Raw genomic sequence first — 21138 nt, 5'->3', positions numbered from 1 at the left:
TGTTGCGCAGGCTGGAGTGCAGTGGCACAATCTTGGCTCACTGAAGCAAACCTCCGCCTTCCAGTTGCAAGCAATTCTCCTGCCTCAGCCTCCTGAGTAGCTGGGATTACAAGCACACGCCACCACACTTGGCTAATTTTTGTATTTTTAGTAGAGACGGTGTTTCGCCATGTTGGCCAGGCTGTTCTTGAACTCCTGACTTCAGGTGATCCACCTGCCTCGGCCTTCCAAAGTGCTGGGATTACAGGCTGAGCCACCACACCCAACCAATAATTCCTTCTTTGCTAAAGTGCTCACAGTTTCACTCTTTTCAATCCTTAGATTTAGCCCTCAATGTTACTTTTCTTGGAAAGTTTTGATTTCCAAATATTGTTTGGTTGCCATTATTTTTTTTCCTCTTAGAATTCCCCAGTTTCCCTTTCCTATCACGTAACACACTTAATGGTAATTGCTCTTTATTCTCTCTCCTTTCCTTGGGCTCTACTGTCTATGAGGAAATAGGTTGCCTTATCTTATTCACCATTGAATTTTTCCTGCCTAATACAGTGTTAGAAACTGCAGGTGCATAATAAGATGTATAAAGAGAAAAGATAAAATCTAATTCCTTGAACTCAATTGGCTTATCTTTTAACACTTTGCAAATGACTCCTTCAGTTTTTCTTTTTTTTTTTTTATGACCTCCCATTTTGTTCCCTCTCCCCATCCATCTACCTTCTCTCTGTCAGTCTCCCTCTCTCTCTCTGTATCCCCTCTCATATTTGTATTTATGCTTATTTAATCACTTATCAAGCAAATATGTATTAATGCCTGCAATATGATAAGCCATGTGGTACAGTAGGGGACAAAAAAAGACATGCTTCCTGCTCTGATTCAGAATATAACCCATCATGTTTCAAGATAAATTATTTAATGGTTTTAGTTTATTTTTTTGTTTAGTTGGGACAGAACATGGGCTTCCAGTTACTAGGTATTTTTCCCTGTTTCACATTATTTTTGAATCAATTAGTTATTGGGGAACTATGCAAGAAAACACACAAATATAGCTCAGATAATTAGAACTGATTATCTTAGATCAACACACCTATTCAGCAGACCTGTTCTGTGTTTCCCTGAGCAAGTGATGTGACCTCTCCAATCATCACTTATGCCGTGTGGAAATCTGCATGGTATTTGGTAAAGATGTAATAACTTACATAAAACATTTAGTTTTTCCTTACACATTATAAGTGATCAATATTTACTGATTTGTCCTACTATAAAACAACTGATATTACATAGATAACAATGTCTAACTGAGATTATCTTTTTTTCATTGGACTGAAATGAATTAGCTAATTTTTTCTAAGGGCAGATGTTTGGAATGAATAATCTTTAAAGGCTTACTTCCTTGACTGTATTAAAATGATATAAACATATTTATCATGTATCTGATAGTACCTATATGAACTTCACTTCAGTTTTTTTTTTTTAATTTATATAATCTGAATAAAGACACACATACACGAATTAATACACTGGTTATGTTTATGCAAAATTACTATATATTGAATCGAGCTTGCCTATATTGCATTCTACCCCTCTGAATATTTGAATTGCCCAGTGAATGGAAAAGCTTAAATGCTTAATTCCATGGAGTTTCATTAATATAGTCTCAAAATGTTTTCAAGATACTTCTTTTTGCTAATTAAAGATGAATAATTCTGTACATTCCTATTATGAAGCCTAATAGTGACTCATACATTCCACATTTCATCTATTGACATATTGTATGTATTCATATTTTAACTTTAATCTCTCATTTATTTCACTATCAGCTCATAAGAACCACTGGAAATATGCAAAAATATAGGTGATGTATTGGGAAATTGTAAAATTTAAATTCTAGCAAGGAATTTGATATCTGTTTGGGAGGCCTGTTATCTTCAGTTACTTTAAATGATTCTGAAACAAAATGTAAAAACTAAATTTTTAAAGCTTATGGAGTTAGATGATATTTAGTTAGCCTTTACAAGTGATATACTAGCCTAATGAGGCAGCAGGAAATGTTTGGCGTGTGTGGAATGAGTGTGTTTCTCAAAAGTTGTTAGAATTGCCTGTTTCAATGAATGCTTTGTTGTGTGCTGAAATAGTTTACTTTCACGAAGAAGGTAATCCTTCTTTGACAGGGGCATTCAGTATGAATGAAAGTCATGTGTTTACCAAATCAAGACACAATTGGAGTTTATAAATAAAACGTTGGCATCCCCAAATCTCCACCTATCTTGTTCACAGGATCAGTTATCTCCTTGTCCTCTTCAGAATGGACAGAGGAAGCCAGAGTATAGCTACCTCCATAAATATCAACTCACCACATTTTGACAACTGATACCGATTACATATCTACTATACATCTGGCATGATAAAAAATACTATGCTTGCCCGTATTATAGGGTTATCAATTTTCTGCGTAAGTATAGGAAAAAACATAGGTCATAGTAAATCTACTATAATTATCGAATCTGTTAACTAGATTAGCAGGAACATAACAATACCAGTGTTCTTAAACTGGCCATGAATAATAATAACGACAATAATAAAACAAAATATTCTGCTTTTGCTTGTTCATATGAGTGCATTTTTTTGACATTTTATCTTCCTGTTTAATATATTAGTATTAGTAGTTTCTTATACTTATTTGTTCCATTATAATGGAAGCTAATAATATGCCTGTGAATTTATGAAGATTCACAGTGAACTGCCACTATAGCTGCAAAACAGATATATCTGCTTTCACAAGAGTATACTTTTAGCATGTATTAAATTTATCATAAAGTTTTCAAACCACATTTTCCTGTATATAATAAATTTTAAAAAGCAATTTAGAAATTACTCATAGAGCAGTGAATTGCCTAGCAATCCCATGAGTTCAAATTATGGCCTTGAGAAATGATTTAAAATAAAACAGACTTCATTAAGTGAGAAAAATAAATCCTTCTATTAAAGTAGCACCCAAACTCTAACGATATAAATAACAAATCGCTAGAGGCCTCAAATGATAGGGTTATAACCAAGGTTAATTTTTTAAATATTTTGAACAGTAAGAAATTATAGTTAGAGGAAAGAAAACATTAAGTCATGAAGTTATTGAACCATCATGGGAAAACAACAGATTTAAGTTTTTACTGTTCTTCAGATAAAGCTCCCTTGAGTTGGCAGTAAATGACAGTTGAAGAATACTTGTTAGATAACTTTGGAAATCTTTGGGGATATAATGATTAAATCCCAGCAGCCTTCTCCTTGAAGACTAGTCATTTATTCAAAGCTGTTAGAAAAAAAAATAAATATTTTTCTCATAGAGAAGTGATTCCTTTTATTGATCTTTGAAGAGTATATTGTATTATGAATACTAAATTATTTATTTCCAATTGGAAATGCATCTTTAGAAATATTCATATTAATCTAACTAAATGTACTTCAAGTCAACAAATATTTATGGAACATTTGTAATATGCAAAACTCTATGCTACCGATTTCTGAGGGAGATGTAAAAATAAGCTAGATATATTCTTGCGAGGGGGAGAAACTATAGGAAGAAAAGCCTTATTACATGGGAGTGAGACACTTCCGAGCTGGGTCTTGAAGGTCCGGGATGAAGTAAAGAAGAAAAAGATGAGTGGGAACTATTTCAGGTAGAAAGCAGCACAAGAAACAGAAAAAGATCAGAGGACATGAATATATAATAAACTAGTATCAAATGGAAACCTGTTAACTTTCCGTTGTTGTTGTTGTTGTTACAGGGTATCGCTCCCTTGCCCAGGCTGTAGTGCAGTGGTGGGATCTGGGCTCACTGCAGCCTCGACCTCCCAGTCTCAAGCAATTCTTCCAACTCAGCCTCCCGAGTAGCTGGGACCACAGGAACCTGCCACCATGCCTGGCTAATTTTGGTATTTTTTGTACAGATGAGGTTTCACCATGTTGCCTAGGTGGGTGTCAACCTCCCAGATTCATCCAATCCTCCCACCTCAACTTCCCAAAGTTCTGGGATCTCAGGCATGTTCCACCACCCCCGGCCACAAAAGCATCATGCCTCAAGTAATTTGTGTGACACTAATTATGCAATCAACAAACAACTAAAACATTGCTCCCAGATAGGTTTCAGCTATGCAGGGTTATACTGAATAAATGTGTGGTAAAGAATAAGACAAAGAGAAGTCACCTTGCATGGTCATGGAGAGAAAACATTCGACAATGTTGTGGAAGACACATTGAATGAGTGTCTGGCTTAGTCATGGGGCCTAAATGTCATAAGGGAGCTGTGATTCAAGCTTTTAAAGAAATAATCTTTCAAGTTATTTCTCTGTCATGGGGACAAGACCCTCAGTTAAAATAAATTAAACTAATAAAATTGCATAAAATATTAATAACTTTTTAAAATAAATGGCTTTAGTAATTTGATTCGGCAAGTATTCTTACTCAAGAATATGTATTGATGATTCACTAGAAACTGGAAATATAGCAAACAGTTCAACAAAAGTAGGTCATAGCATATGAAAATATTTATAACAAAAATTGAAAGCTTTGTAAGTAAACTCTAAATTATTTTTTATTATTAGTTCCTATTTCAAGATTTACTCCCCTTTTAATGCATATTTGCCTGCAAATATCCATGTTATAAATAATTCCTTATAAATATTTCTTTTTTAAAATATCCTACATTTATTTAGGTTTCTAGTAATTTTGAAATTCAGCAAATGATAAAATTGTAGCCCTTTTTTTCACATTATTAAATGAGAAGTTAGGTTAAATAGAAAGAAGTAGTGCTTTAGATTGCTTATCCTTTTTTTTTTTTTTTTTTTTTTTTTTTTTTTTTTTTGGTCTATATGGGTGTGAGCTGGGATTCCTAATATCAAACTCAGGTTCAATGATTTGCTAGAAAAACTCACAGAACTCAGAAAAACCATATTATCATGATTGTGGTTTGTTACAGTAACAGGATATAGAACAAAATAGCAAAGGAAAGAGGTGCATAGGGCAGAGTCCAGGAGGCTTCGGGTATTAGCTTCCGGGTGTCCTTTCCGAGTAATTGTGCCCACAGTACTTATTTCTCCCAACAATGACAAGTGACAACACTCATAAAGTATTGTCAACCAGAGAAACTCACCCAAACATTTATATGCAGTTTTTATTTTTGTTCGGTTACATAGGAATGGCTTTTTTTTCTTTCACTTCTGAAATGCAGGGTTACTGTTGAAGGAAAGTTTGAATAAGGAGCCAGATTAAAGATTTGGGTCAGTAGGCCATGTGGACTTTGGCCCATTATTTCTGAACTGTTTCCTGTGAATATTCTTCCTAAGGATAGTCCTCTGCCCTGGCACAGGGGGAAAAAATATAGAGGGATTGCTAACTGTGTATGTACCTGTCCCCTGCAGTGATTTATTATAACATTTATTCCTGCCCATCTGACTAAGACTCTCCTGAGCAGTAATTTCTGTGAAATTTTCTCCTCTAACTTAATTCTGTTGAATACTCAACTATTTCTTACATAGAGGCAAATCTATATATTTTGTGTTAGCTTCCTCTCGTATCTTATAATGCCTTTTACCTTGCCTGAAACAAATTGTTTATATCAGTCAGAATTTACAAATAGACTGTAGGGATTGTCATTAGCTAGTTTATAACTCTAGATTAAAATTCTTTTTCCAATATATCTCTTGTTTCCTATTCCTCAACCATTCCATGAATTCAAGTACTGTTCTGGGATGAACTCTAAGCTCTTTTATGCATCTAGATCAGCAAATATTTTGTTTTTCTCCATCAAGATGTACGTTGCTGAATGAGTAAAGCGCGTTTAGTAATGCTCATTTTTTAGTTAACTTTTAGCAGTTTCCAAATTTGATATGAATAAGAGTTAACTATTCCCCAACAAACTCACTACTACTAAAAAAAACTCAGAACAAACATTGCCCCTGACATAGACAGCAAACAAACATTTATTAGTAAGCAAACAATTTCTCATAAAATTTATTTTAGAAGTTTGATAAAATCCTAGTTCTCTGTTTTTTTTTTTTTTTTTTTTAAAGGTACCATGATCACAACTTAATGTGAAAAGTCAATAAAAAGCAGGGGATAATCTAGAGGCAGGATTCTGTTACCCATAAGCTTGTTATCACAGAAATAGAAAATCTTCAAAACCAATTTCTGGATAGAAGACTGTTTAGGGATCAAGCTTTTGGCTTGCCAAGGCTCTTGAGGAAATAGTGAGTACCCAAAAATATTTTAGCTATTCACGTACATATTATAGGTTAATACCTATAATGTAAAATTGATAACTACTTTTTTTTTTTTTGGAGACGGAGTCTCCCTCTGTCACCCAGGCTGAAGTGCAGTGGCGCGATCTCGGCTCACTGCAAGCTCCGCCTCCCAGGTTCACGCCATTCTCCTGCCTCAGCCTCCCAGGTAGCTGGGACTACAGGCACCCGCCACTGTGCCCGGCTAATTTTTTGTATTTTTAGTAGAGACCGGGTTTCACCGTGTTAGCCAGGATGGTCTCGATTTCCTGACCTCGTGATCTGCCCGCCTCGACCTTTTTTTTTTTTTTCCCAACCTTTTTTTTCTTAAAACAGTTAATGATCATCTAAACACATAATGTATGAAAACTAAAAAGTATTACAAGAGCAATGACATACGTAGTCTGTGTGTTGGAAAGCTGATCTTGGGAACCTAGCCAGTATATCTAAAAGTAAATTGAATAAAAGTATTGACTTACTAACTAGTATAATAAATATTAGAAGTAGTTATCACACCTGTAATCCCAGCACTTTGGGAGGACATTATGTGTTTAGATGATCATTAACTGTTTTAAGAAAGAAAAAGATTGGAAAAAATAAAAGGTTGGAGGTTCGAATTCTTAATTTTAGCATACTTCTGAAAGAAGAGTTGAGCAGATTTCTCTTCACCCTCCATTTTCCTACCAAACAGCCATATATTCTTTCTCAGAAGTTTTCTTTCCCTTTATTTCTTTCTGTGTTTTTCCTCCCCTGTCCAATTTGTGTTTGTTTGTTTGTTTTCATTATTTTTTTCAGTTTGATGTAATATCAGTTATAGAAAATGTGCAAGAATCATAGCCAACTCAAGATCATGTGTTCAGTTCCTTAAACTTTCTTTTTCTTTCATGACCCTGATATATTTTAAATGCCCATGACTGTTAAATTGTAGAATGTTCCTCAATCTGAGTTTGTCTGGTTTTCCTCATGATTGAGTACAGGCTATAGAATTTGGCAGGGATACTACAGTACGTGTTTTTCAGCCTTCAATGTGCATCACATCAGGAGACACTTGATACTCCATTTGTCGCATTATAAATGATAGCTTTCATCATTTGCAATCCCAGAGACCTGAGATATTTACTAGAGACCTTTTCAGTACTCACCTACCCCTTGGCACACCAAATAATTCATTAAGAGATGTAATTAAAACTTCTTATATGAACCTCAAATAATTCTCCTCTTTCTCACTATCTCTGCAAAGGTCTCAGTGAAAATCCATACGTCTGTAATATATTAAGGCAGTGACTATCTAACTGACTACTCTTTTACATGCTCTCTCCTTCATTGTATTCTTCATTAGCTTTCTCTGTCAGTACTCAAGAACATAAGGTTCCTGACAGCAAGAACCTTACCTCTTTTGTATACCACAGTGTTAAAACAGTGTTTAAAATGTAGTATTTCATAAATACTGGCTGAATAAAAGAATACAATGCAAATTTAAAACTTTGAAACCTAAAATTCTGCTATTGTTTCTCTCAGTCATTCTTTCAACACTGGCCTAGCAAACTAAATCCAAGCTTACCATTCCAAGTGTATCCTTCACCACCCTTTAATATACTCTATTGCTTCAGAGATAGAAAATCATTGTTTGCCACTTAACCCATCAATCTATTTTACAACAACACTCTTTTGTACATGTTGTTACCTTGTCTGTCATTTTTTAACTACCTGTAAACTCACTTATAATTCAAAAATGCAGGTCAATTCTTGTTTGAACACCATGAACTTCCTGTTTTAGTGGAGATATATTTTTTCCTATGCTCCCGTAACAAACTCACATCAGAGCACTTAGTTCACTGAACTGTATTACTCTCCTCTTTCTCTTGTACCTAAAGGGTAAGGTCAATTTATTATTTATGTTTTTATCTCCAGATCATAGCTAAGTACCTGTTAGAGGTGGACAATCAATATGCACTTGTTGAAAAAGTGAATGCTGAACCCTACATGTAAAATAGTCTTTCGCCCCTGTCTACTTCCTTTGCAACTGTAGTTCTACTCATCCTTCAAAACTCAGTTTATACTTCCTCCAGATGAAGTGGTCTATTTTCCTTCTTGCAACTCAAAAATTCCTCTTTGCTTTCATCACTGTTAGGATTTGTCATTATTAAACACTTAAATCAATTTGATGTGTAGCATAAATGACTATTTGTTTTTTTTATCTCCCAAAGTGACATATAAATCCAATGACAACAAATTCTGTGTCTTAGTTCTCATTAGGTTTGCAATAATAATTATAAAACAATAATTCCTTCAGGAAAAAGCAGTATTATAGTGAACAATTGTAAAGCTTTATTACACACACAAACCATTCGAGCCAGTTGAAGGAGTGAACCCTTGGGGGTTAAGATTTTTATGGAGATTAAAAAGAAAATAACATTCTATTGTGTAACAAGGTATAGAATTGGCTGCTCCATGAAAAAAAAAGTGCTATGTATATATAAACTGATTGACTGTAGTCTTTTTGGTCAGACCATAAAGACACATTAAATGTTTATTTTATGCGTACTTTTCATTTTGACAACTGTTGGTTAAGTACAAATTTTGAGAGATTGTTATTATTGCTTGTAAAATGTATTCTCACATTTTAATAGGGGTTCACACTTTGTAAATTGTATTTATATACATCACATCTTGTTAATACTTAATGTTATTCTGTAAAGTAGGAATTGTCATCTGCGAGTTTTAGGAGAGGAAATTGATATTCTGCAAATTCAAGTTCAAATTAAAATTCATATGTCATATGTTCGATTACCAGAGAAATATGCAATTGCAAAATCATGGCAATATAGGCAGAGAGGAAAAGAAGTAATGATTTGGGATCTGATCTAATATTTTTCTATTTATATGGCAGTTGTTAGTATAGTTTATTCTGGTGTAGAAGCTAACTATCAGTACTCTAACTCTGATAGCTAGTTCACAAATACTCAATTCAAAAATAACGTAGAGTCAGTTATTTAATCCAAATTTAGCTTATGAGATGTCAGATGGCTAAAATGCAAAGTAATCTGAGATTTCTAATCACCTCACCTAATTTTGCAGTTTAGAATATTAATTAAAAAGCATCAGATGACATATACTCTTTGTGTGTGTCCAGGGTTGGCAAGTACTAGAGATGAAAGTAAGTCTCCTCATCCTAGACCCACATTAGAACATGGTAATTTGACTCACAAAAATGTTCTTGGAGCAGAGGTGAAGACAGCAAGTTTAGTAACAATGTTAAGTGATTGCCTCAGAAAAAAAAAGTATCTCAAGTGTAATGGAGAGGAAAGAGTAGTATTAGTAAACCTAACAATGAAGAGATTGTTAGTCTTGAAGAGATTAATGAGTCTTTGGTAATCCTAGGGCCAATGCTGATTCTCTTCCATCCAGTCTGTTATTTTCCTTTTATTCTCCATAAAAATCCTCCCCACAAAGGGTTCACTCCTTCGATTGGCTCCAATGGTTTGTGTGTGTAATAAATAGATATTTTCAGACATCCATTAATTTTTTGAGTAAATTATAACCTGAGTAATATCATACTCTTTTCATAACTTTCTTTCAATTTTAGGAATATATTTATTTTCTTATTCTCTCGGTTTTGAAACATTGACATCATCTATAAATTATTTTAGCTCACCTGTGATAATGTTATTCTACATATGCACTCCCTCGAATTATTTATTCAACTACATATATTAAGTTATATATAATACTTCATATTCATTGTCATCATTAGAGTTCAGGTCCTTCTCATTGCATACCTAATTGATAGTACTTATATTCTAAATAATCTTCCTATTTCTAAACTTATACATCTCCCAAATGTCTTATTTTGATTTTACTTTCTACAGCACTGTACTGATCATATAACTTCCCTGCTAGAAAAATTTTAATAATTCCATATTGCACATGTAAAATGTATAAAAAATGACTTTATAATAATTGTGTTGTCACTATTTTTCATGCCTTACTAGGATAGTAATATTTGAGTATTTGTGTTGGCTTCTTAAAAATGTCAGGTTGAATTTAGAACTTTAAAAAATGAAAGAAATAATTCAAAAAAGAAGAAACAAAGAAGGAAGAAAAGAAAAACTATTAGTTTGGGAGCTCATCTTAATCCACATTCTTTTATCTCCATTTCAAGTCCTCATTCTGATACCTGTTGAGGTACAAACACTGCACCAATGCAAGAACACAGATTCTTCAAACCATTGATTTTATTCACACCACATATATATGGTGCAAAAACATACATACATAGTTCAAGTAGACTTACAACTTCCACTTTTTCCCTGCCCCATGAGAACAATTTATATTGAATAAGAAAACAGATTATCAGTTAATTTACATAAATTCTAAGATAAATTTTGTGACAAAGCACACTGAAAATGAAATGGTCTCTCTTGAGACATATTTAAAATGATGATTACAAATACTCAAAATTACTGTTTTATACTATTTGGAAGAGATGAGAAGATGAGAAATATCCCTATGAAACCTAGCTGAAAGTTCAGTTCAGTTCTTGAATGAGTAAAAATTCCCTTTAGAAAAATGTTTACCCCAAATCACTCACTATATGGATACATTTTCTGAAACTGAATTATGAATATACAAAAATGGTTTTAGAATGTATTAGGTTGACGTTAAAGTAATTGCAGTTTTTACCATTACTTTCAATGGCAACACTGCAATTACTTTTGTGCCAACCTAATATAAATATCTTTGCATCAGACTCTAGCCATAGTAAAGATCTTAGTCATATCAACCAATTTCAACTTTTGTACTGTTAAGTTTTAAGCATTCCTGCAGGAGTACTAAACATGAATCACATTTCTAAAAATATATTTTCAGTTTTGTTGTCATTTTCTTCCACTAATTGAAACAAAGCATGGACTATTTGGATAATTTAGAATATGATGAGACAATAATCTAATGACCAGCAAAGTACAGTAAATGTTCTGATGCATCTCTTTACTTTCAGGAAATAATAAATAGTAAGCTAATTTTCCTTACAGTTAATTTTGAGTATAAATAAAATATTAATATAATAAGCTGTAATGAAATATTATATAAAAGATAAATATAATTGAATGTATTTTTTCTTCATAGATAATATTTCTCAGTTGTCTCAAGGTTTAAATTTTTATTATCATAGAGATGGTGCTGAAAGATTATTTTAAAAGTTTCAAATTGGCCGGGCACGGTGGCTCACGCCTGTAATCCCAGCACTTTGGGAGGCCGAGGTGGGCGGATCACAAGGTCAGGAGATGGAGACCATGGTGAAACCCCGTCTCTACTAAAAATAGAAAAAATTAGCCGGGCGCAGGGGCGGGCGCCTGTAGTCCCAGCTACTCGGGAGGCTGAGGCAGGAGAATGGCGTGAACCCGGGAGGCGGAGCTTGCGGTGAGCCGAGATTGCGCCACTGCACTCCAGCCTGGGCGACAGAGCGAGACTCCGTCTCAAAAAAAAAAAAAGTTTCAAATTAAACTAAAAATGTGAGGAGTAAAACATGACCTGGCTAAAAATTAATAAGACAAAAAATATTATAGTTCAAAATGTCATGTAAGATCCTAAAAGTATAATTGTTTCAAAATATGTTTAATTAAACAGAGATATGATATTTTTTCTCAAAAGTAAAATTTTGCATTCTTCATATTGTCGTTCTCGTCATTTCTACTTTTACCTGTTCAAGTCAATGCTTCGTAAAAATATACACTATATTATATGAACTAAATTGGCTTTATAACTATTTCATTACAGTGATAACGTCAAACATCTATTGGTCACTACAGTTGTGTATATTATCTTTTGAGTCTTCTGAAAGGAAATATTCTTAGAGAATTCTTGACAAAATGGTTACATTTCGGCTGAGCCTGGTGGATCATGCCTGTAGTCCCGGCACTTTGGGAGGCCGAGGCTGGCAGATCATTTGAGGACAGCAGTTCGAGACCAGCTTGGCCAACGTGGTGAAACCCTGCCTCTTCTAAAACTACAAAAATTAGCCTGTCTCACATAATAAAATTCATTCTCCTTATAAAGACACTTTATGCATAGCCTTAACTACCTTTTCCAGCCAAATCTTCCAATGTAGTTTTCATTTAGTGAGCTATTGGCAAGGAAACAAGACAGAAACACATGAAACAATTGGTAAAAATGCATGAAAGTACAAACCATATTTACTGAATACCTTGGGAGATACAAGCTCTGGTCGCCAATAGATTAATAGGCTAGAATAATCAAAAGGTTTTTGGAAGACATATAAATAATACCTTGAAAGGAAAGCAGGATACAAATTGGCTTATGAAAAAGGGATCACCATTTCTGTGAGAAAACATTAAAGAAGGAGCAATTATGATCTGGACCTTGAATAATATTGAGATCAGTCTGAATATGAGGTTGCATTAATATATTAATGTAAGTGGAATTAGAGTTTAAAAGGTAGTGGGAGACCAGATTGTAGAAGACTACAAAATTAAATTACATGAGCTTTGATTGGTTATAAAAGTAGGACTATGAAAAGAAATCACGTGTGGTTCTTTCTCCAAGTCTAATTGCACAATATATAACTTTGCTCATTCATCATTTTTTCAAAATAATTTCTTGAACTTCTGAAATACTTCATTAAATGTCGGACATCATTAAAACATTGAGCAATTTTGGGAAAATAAAATTCACGAGGCAGAAGCACAAGTTGTCTCAAGGGAAAAAAGTAACAATCGTTTTCTCAACAAATACTTGTTGAGCAACCTTCTTGTGGTGGACAACGTTCTCAGGAGTGCCAGGTATAAAACAGTAAGGAATCTAAGAGACTATGGCCAACTGAGGAGTTCCTGCTTTGCTTAAATGTTCTCGGCTTATTTATTTATTTTAATCAAGAGTCGAACAAGAAAGCTCTTGTAACTTTCCCCATTGTCTTAACCTGACTCCTACCTGAATACATACCTGATCTGAATCTACATTGCCCAGAGTGACCTGAGTTTTCTAGAGATTCAGAGGAAATCTCCTTTCATAAAGATAAAAATTTTCATTGTTCAAATCTTTTCTTTCAGAACACTCTGAGGATTTCAGGTCATCAACATTGGCTTCTGGAAATATAGCATGAAGAAAAGTTTGAGGAATAGTCAAACAGCTAATCACTTTGTTATTTTATCTTCTCAAAATATTACCATCTGTCAGTTGTTAAATGAAAAGCAAAGCTAATTTACACCTCTCTGAAATTCTTTTAATGTCAACAAGTCCTCTTTTCAAACAACTGCTGGGATCTTTCCTTAGTTATGGACACACTGAGTCTTTGAAAAGTGATCAGAAGAATTTCAGTTACTTTTAATTCCTGTCAAAATAGGAGGACGTAACATGAGAAGAGTATGAAGAAAAAAGTCATCATGTATTTTTCCCTTTATATATGTGCTTACTTGTAAAAATGTTGAAAATAATTTAATGTGTCACCATTTAAATGTAACCAGTTATAAGGAAATAGCAATTGACAGTTACAGTAAAAAACTAAAGAAGTTATTTCCTACAAAATGAAGCAAAACACATTATTATGTTTTATATTTTATTTCATTATAGAGAGATGATACTAGTTCCCTGTGCAAGATCTGCGTGTATGTGAGTGTGTTTTATCAACAAAAAGAATGTTTAACAACTCTAATCACTGCTAAATAAGCTCTGAGGAAATTTAAAGGTGACAAAGATACATATATTGACTTGATGTTTTACCTACATATATAATAGATATTCCAAACAAAGCTAAAGAAGTTTCAGTATCACCAAAATAATAACAAGAAACAGTATATTTAATTAGAATAGCTCAATATATTTTCTGACTAATACAATATTAAAAGTTTACAAGGTCAAATAATTAAGAGTTAAAAAATGTTTTAGTAAATTTATTTCCTGCTTTTGTTAACTCATTTAAAGCAACAGAATGACATATTACTAGTCAGCAGATACAGGAGTAAGACTATTATTCTTATATTTCACTGCTCAAGAATGTATTACTTTCTATCCCACTAACAAGGTTTATTATTCCCAAATGTGTTACCCTAGATAGGTCAAATAACTTGCACAGGGTGTGACTGGTTAGTTCTCATAGCTGTGAACTGAAGCTAACCCACCTGTTATGAACCTCAGCCTGATGCTCTTTGCACCATATATGATTGATAGCAATGTTTACACTTCCTCCAGGCCATAGGTAGAGTTCCTACAAAATTAACACATTTCCCTTCATACTGGTAGTACATTATTTCACCAAATCGGTGGAAAACTCAATAAAGAAATTAGAAAACCAATTAACTGTAGCTGCACGTGTAAATTGTCATTCATGATTGTGATGTCTGGTATTTAACTTATTGAAAAAAATATTTTCTTTGAAAATACTTAATTTTGTGTAAACAACAAAATCACAAAACTTTCATGATAATAAATTACAGTTATGAAAATATGTAGACATAAATTATATGAACATACTATATGTGTATGTATGTATAGGTAAAAATTGCATGCAGTGTTAAAGACTCTACATATATAGGAAGATTCATGATATCAGTTTTTTAAAACTCTCTCAGACATATTTGTGACAATGTACTGCTAATGAGCAGAAAAGAAAGACATACATGATTTACACATAAAGTGTCTTTCTTTGCATGAAGACTTGTAGAGTCCTTTGCTGACAAAATACTAGCAGAGGTATATACTCAGATCAAATAGTTCCTGATTTTGCTCCTTCTCAGATCTGGTGAATCCAGCTGATTTATAAAGATAAATTATACCAACTAGAAGAATGAACTCCTTTTCCCTTCTGCTCGTTTAGCTTTACAATAAAGTAAAAATGGCAAGTGGAAAGTTTCTGCTTTTAATTAACCAGATTCACAACCTTTTTCTTTTTGAAATTCTCCTTTCTCAGGAGTCCCATTATAAGAGACCCACCCATTATAAGAGGTCAGAGATAAGAAGCAAACCCACCCATTATACGAGATCAGAGATAAGAAGCAAAATTCTTCAAATCGTTTATTAGCTGTAATAGTGAAAGGGATCATCCCCGTTTTTTATCTTTTATTCCCATGTATGTGAAGCAAGGCTACACGGAGGGTGATATTATATACTGGCTATGGTTTAAGGCATATAACAAATCTTGGAGAAAACTATCCTAAGCCTGCAGGTGTGTCATTAAGCAGGTGCCATGACTTATCTTTTAGCTGGCCATTCTGTCATTTCATCAAGCCAGATACTTCCGGATGACGGGGCTCATGATGAAAAATAGTAAATTATTTGTGTATGAACCAAATGATTTATTACAATAAATTAATTTTGTAACAAATTCCTTTGCTATTAAAAAAAGACCCTAGTGAAATGCCTAGAAGCCAAATCTTAGATGAAGATTCTTGTAAAATTAATGTATATAATAAATTACTCAAGAAGGGCGGTTAGAATAGCGGGAAAAAAAGCTAAGCACACGACCGCTGAAATCTAGCTTCAGTTTCATCACATGGGGAGGGTAAGGAGCAAAAAAGGAGCTACAGAGATTTTTTCTTCTCAAGGAAGAGGGCGGTCCATTTTAGCTCATACAAGTCTATCACTGGGTGATATCGATTCTCCGGATAGTGAGAAAGCTATTAGCTATTAGCAGCCAATCCTGATAACGCCCAGGGATGTATACCCTGTCCTAGTGAAGAGTATTGAGGATGGAACCAGCAGTGTCCACTGCAGAACTGATGTTGTCTGAGATGCCAGGAGCTGGATAAAGAATACAGAAGTCCAAATATGTCAACACCAATGGGCATCAAAAGCAAATCTATACCTGAAACATGTTTTCCCCTGTGATGGCAAAGTTCTGACCCTCTATGATTGAAGGGATTCAATACAATTACCCAGTTAATACACTGTTACTAGCTGGGAATTGTTAGTGTCTTAGGAGTTCAGCATTGAGCTCTAATTTTCACAGCAATAGTTGTAGCCAGATCATGGTAAGGAAAACACCATGTTATTTTGTCTGCCATGGAGAGCTTTTAGACAACCAATTATTGAAAACCTCCTTGTATGTAGATAAATTTTGGATGAAATGTGCAACATATTGTGAAGGAGCAACTTTCCATAAAGAAGGAATGAGCACCTATTATTTCAGTTTAAGAAATATAGAAAATTAGGTTTATTTTAAGCATACCAATTTAATATCAAAAATATTAGAATAAGTATAATGAATTTTTGAACATATTATACAAGAATGCAAGTCACCATTATGTTAGTGGTACATACTGTTCACCCGTTTGAGGGAATAATTACCTAGTGAAATGATACACTATGAAAAGCCACAAAGATGACATCTCAAAGAAGCTGGATTACTTAGCATTGCATTTTATAAAAGGAAACTGACAGTCTGTTAATACAGGTTTCTATAAGTTCTCCAGAGAAAAAATAGCTCCCCAAATAATTGATCCTCACAAAGGGAGTTTTTTCTTTACTAGATTCTGTTAGAAATACCTCTTTGAGGCTAGATTTAACCTGAATTAAAATATGAACACAAACTTTTTTATTTAATTTCATTTATATGAGATAATACAATGAAATGTCCAATTATAATTCACAATACTTACTTTATTCCAAGTATATATTTTCACTGATTACAAATATAAAACATCTTTATGAAATAAATTTGTAAATTTCAGAGAAAGAACAACCACACTTCTACCAAATTGCTGTCTTGGTTTGGACTCCTATACAAGGTATGAAAGACTAAGTGGCTTATAAACAGAAATGTATTTCTCACAGTTTCAGAGACTGAAAGTCAGAGATCAAATAGGTTAGTTCTTCTGAGTGCCCTCTTCCCGCTTGCAGATTCCTGACTTCCTACTCTATCCTCTCCTGGCAGAAAGATAATGAGAAAACCCCTGAGGTTTCTTTTTTAAGGGTGCTAATCCTACTCATGAGGACTCCAACCTCATGCCATCACACTAGGGGAAAATATCTCGATTTGTGAATTTGTAGGTGGGAAAAACATTCATCCACAACAATTAGCCACTATTAGGACCCATCTGCTCCCTCCACTAGGCTCCATATAGTTTCAGAGACTGACAAATACAACTATTCAGAGTTGCTTTCAGCTTGGTTTATTATTAAATCACAGTAAGCAGTGAAAAGAAATTATTCAAGATTGAAGACATGAAAAGGTGGTTCTAGCTTTTAGTATTTTCTGTTTTTCATCTTCAGAAAATAGGACTAAAATTCAGTAGATTTGACTGTCCTTTCAGAGAGTCTAACAGACACAGACGCCTAAATTCTCCAGCTTCCCAGAAACTTTAATTTTATTTTAGTTTCAATGACTAGCTGAGTCAGGACCATTTAAAGAACATCATATTGTGTTATAAACATGTTTTTCTATTTTGTTTCTCATGATATTATCAGGTTCATTAGGCGTTTCAGTGTAATACGCTTGATGGCAGCCTAACATACTAAGCAGTGTCCATTTATTTGCCATCTGTACAACAATACATATATAATTATTTATGTACAAATTATATACTTTACATATGTATCCAAATATATATTATATTCATATTTCTATATATCTTTATTCATTTGTAATTATTAATATGTGTTTTCTCTTGGCATTTTTCTTCAATTACACTTTGATTGCACATCAGTTATGAATCATCCACTATAGATTCAGAAAATAGAGGTTAAAGCTGCTTGAAAAAAAGTTACAATTCATTTGTATAAATATAAAGAAAAAGGGGCATAGACATAAAGATAATGTAAGGTGAAATACTTCAATTGTAGACCAAGAGGGAGATACAGAGAAAGAGAGAGAGAGAGGTGGGGAGAAGGTGAAAGGGAGAGAGAAAGAAAATTATTCATGAGGCCAAAACAAAGCTATATCAAGAGTAAGAACCATCTGATCCACCACCTGCAAACTAGGAGAAGTTCAATGTGAACCAGTTATCCTATGCTGCTTGACCAAGGCCACCAATCTACAGTAGCTTTTATATCTTGGTAAATCCTAAGCAGTGCACATCTTTACATAAGACTTCTTTTGATTTCCCTGCGACCTGCCATCATGTTCTTAGTGTAGTAAATCCTTGTACCCTTGAAACAATGTAATTAGCATGAGTAAAAATTTCCACATCTAACAACGATGGAACTAGAGAGCCAGCACAAAATTTCCTACAGCTTGAAAAGTACTGCAAACCGCCAGTCCTGTTTATATATTAGCGTATTTACTTATATTTACATATATTTTAATTTCATTAAAATATCTCTATATCCAAATTTATAAATGTTCCTTTCCCCTATATAATTCTGTATGATGAATGTTTTCTATGCTATAATTTTTCCTGGAATTCTTTAGCTGATGGCATAGGAGACAATCGTTAAGGAATACTGAATACAATGCCTGCACCCCTTGCTCATGAGCTCTGCTTCCCCAGAAAGCCTCAGATGTCACACCGTGCTGAGAAAGAAAACAGCCTTTGTGGCCCCAAGCGATCCTACCTTTGTTTGATCTCCAATTGTAATTTTCATTAAATTCATTTCCAATTTTGATGCTTTTCTAAATTAGGATATCATGTGATAAAGACAGTTTACTTTCACGTTCATGCAGACATCTCATTTATTTTGAGGGATATAAATTTGAGAAAAAGAACATAAATACTTCTGGATAATTAACAAATACCCTTAAAATCATACAACATTTTTTTCTCTCATTCATCACTCTATCCCATATTCCATTATGACATTTACCATTTCTCACTTTTTCTGTAATAACCTATTTTTGTTGAAAATTGATATGCGTTATGGTGATAATTTCATCTGCAGTAAGATTTAAATACATACACATACAAAGTTATTTGACATTGTCTTCTGGAAACTTTTCCTTCGGTTGCACTGTTCTGTTTTTATGATTTGGCTTTTTAAAAGCACTTTATAAATTTAGAATATTAGCTACTTCTGTTAGGCATTTAGAGATTCTTCAGTTTGCCAGTTACTTTTAAATTTTATGTGCATTTTATTAAAATATTTATATAGTCAAACCTCTAGCTCCTTTTACAAGTTATGTAGAGTCCTTTCTCATGCCAACATAATTAAAGAATATGTCTATCTTAATTTTTTAATTTAAATTTCATCTCCTCTTAAACTCATTAGTTCTTCTATAGCCAATTTTACTTTTTTAGTGTGGTCGATAAGTTTCCCCAGTAATATTTATTTAATAAACTATTATTTAATAATGAATTTAAATTTTATTATATAATAAATGTATGTATGTATATATGTTTAAATTTTGGTCATACATTTATTCCATATTATCTGTTGTTTTGTCTATGTCACTATATGTGCTAAATGTTAATTTTAAGTACCACAAATTACTCAATAACTCGAACAATTCATTTATGTATTACACTGCTTTTAATTTTTAACATGAATGTGTATAATTTTAATATTTATCTATTATATCCATGAATTTTTATATGTATATATATTTAGAATCGCTACCTTAGGATCTATTCCAAAAGCATAGATTGCAATTTAAATGACATCAAAACTTCAAAATAGTTTGGAAGTATTGGTATTTTTGTAAAATTAAATCTTATCCATAACAAAATACTTACATTTCTTCATAAATATAATTTTTTGTTTTTCTTTCTTAATGAAGTTTTGAATCCCACTTTTACCCCCACATATCATTATTTAAATTTATTATTTTTTCATCTTATTTACTTTACTGTATATTCACCTTACCTGGAGTGATTCTTCCAGAACCACTCCTTGAGAAGAATATGTATTAAGCTTTAAATTCTTAAATATATAACGAACAAAAATACAAAAACCATTGATTTTGCTTCTCCCATTATAGAAACTTCTGAGACTAAAGGGCTATGGATTATTAATTATTTTTGGGGCAAAATAAAATCTAGCACGCTAGGAGCTTAAACCCATGTAGGACATGGGATCAAGTAAAGTTAGAAGTTAATAATAGCCAGAAAACAAGTCTATATAGAATCTGAGTCTAGATTTTTTTAATTTTTAACTATCTTTAATATGATTTAGGTCTTTAAATTTTTGTTGTGCCTACCTTTATATTTTTTATTTGAATAAATTGCTACTTGAACCTATTTATACACATATGTATAAATAAAAGTGAATAATACAAGGATTAATTTAATTTTAAAAAGTATGTGAATAAATAAAAAAACAAATAGTATTTATTAAACAAGCATGTGCTGGCAATTTCACTATATGGATGATATAAAAATATATGCAAAATTTCACAAATGATATGATATTTTTTATTTCAATTGCAATTATGTTAAATTGCTTTGTATTCAGGATCTTCACATGATCAAAGAACGTAACACTTCTAGAAAATTTAAATCAAGTTTGACGGCTTAGCATATCAAGAGTATAGCTCTCTACTGTATCTCATGTCAGAAATTGCTTAAACTTCTAAAAACTATAATAGCTTGCGCAGTATCCAAACCTATATGATTTTAATAGTTTTGTTATTAAATAGGCTATCAGATTGTATTATGATAACTTCATCTGGTTTTGTCCTTCACCAGAGTAGGGTATGTTTAATATGTTTGCAATTAAAAATATGTTTTATTGAAAAATCAAGTGAATGTTGCTCAGTTATTGTTATTAAATTTGTGGATGTCTATGCTAGCTAAGGTTTCCAAATGTTTGCATTATGATTACAAGACACAAAATAAATAACTGGGAAATTTTATGAAGTTGAGTAAGAAAAAGTAAAAATCAAGAAATCAGATAAGAGACAAATGGTTAAAGGTCATTTTGGGAGACACCCACCAATGCTTTTCAGAAAATGAGTGTAAGTGACATTCTACATTGTATTTATTAAGTT

Source organism: Macaca mulatta, chromosome 5 (assembly GCF_049350105.2).
Source record: "Macaca mulatta isolate MMU2019108-1 chromosome 5, T2T-MMU8v2.0, whole genome shotgun sequence".
In the NCBI taxonomy this organism is placed as follows: Eukaryota; Metazoa; Chordata; class Mammalia; order Primates; family Cercopithecidae; genus Macaca; species Macaca mulatta.
This window is presented reverse-complemented; position numbering follows the sequence as displayed.